Genomic DNA, 1,210 nt, shown 5'->3' with positions numbered 1-1,210 from the left:
GTTTTTTTTTTTGTGTGTGTGTGTGTGTGTGTGTGTATGTGAGTGAATTGATTTGTTTTTTGTTTTTATTTTTTTTTAGCTCCCACCAATAAGTGAGAACATGTGGTATTTCTTTTTCTCTGCCTGACTCGTTTCACTCAGTATTATTCTTTCAAGGTCCATCCATGTTGTTGCAAATGGCAGTATTTCATTCATTTTTATAGCTGAGTAGTATTCCATTGTGTAGATATACCACATTTTCTGTATCCACTCATCCGATGATGGACATTTGGGTTGATTCCAGCTCTTGGCTATTGTGAAGAGTGCTGCAATGAACATTGGGAAACAGGTATACCTTCGACTTGATGTTTTCCATTCCTTTGGGTATATTCCCAGTAGTGGGATAGCTGGATCGTATGGTAGCTCTATCTTCAGCTGTTTGAGGAACCTCCAAACCATTTTCCATAGGGGTTGCACCATTTTGCATTCCCACCAACAATGTATGAGAGTTCCTTTTTCTCCGCAACCTTGCCAGCATTTATCGTTCAAAGTCTTTTGGATTTTAGCCATCCTCACTGGGGTGAGATGGTATCTCAGTGTGGTTTTGATTTGCATTTCCCGGATGCTGAGTGATGTTGAGCATTTTTTCATATGACTGTTGGCCATTTGTATATCTTCCTTAGAGAATTGCCTACTTAGCTCTTTTGCCCATTTTTTTATTGGGTTGCTTGTTTTTTTCTTGTAAAGTTTTTTGAGTTCCTTGTATATTCTGGATATTAATCCTTTGTCGGATGTATGTTTTGCAAATATTTTCTCCCACTCTGTTGGTTGTCTTTTAGCTCTGTTAATTGTTTCTTTTGCTGTGCAGAAGCTTTTTAGTTTGATATAATCCCATTTGTTTATTTTTCCTTTGGTTGCCCGTGCTTTTGGGGTTGTATTCATGAAGTCTGTGTCCAGCCCTATTTGCTGAAGTGTTTCTCCTATGTTTTCTTTAATAAGTTTTATTGTTTCAGGGTGTATATTTAAATCTTTAATCCATTTTGAGTTGATTTTACTATATGGTGAGAGGTACGGGTCTAGTTTCATTCTCCTGCATATGAATATCCAGTTATCTCAGCACCATTTACTGAAGAGGCAGTCCCTACCCCAGTGAATAGGCTTGGTGCCTTTGTCAAAGATCAGATGTCTGTAGGTATGTTGGTTGATTTCTGGATTCTCTATTCTATTCCAC

This window comes from Galeopterus variegatus, unplaced genomic scaffold (genome assembly GCF_000696425.1).
Source record: "Galeopterus variegatus unplaced genomic scaffold, G_variegatus-3.0.2 Scaffold10438, whole genome shotgun sequence".
NCBI classification, from domain to species: domain Eukaryota; kingdom Metazoa; phylum Chordata; class Mammalia; order Dermoptera; family Cynocephalidae; genus Galeopterus; species Galeopterus variegatus.
The sequence above is the reverse complement of the archived record's forward strand: the minus strand, read 5'-3'. Positions refer to the sequence as shown.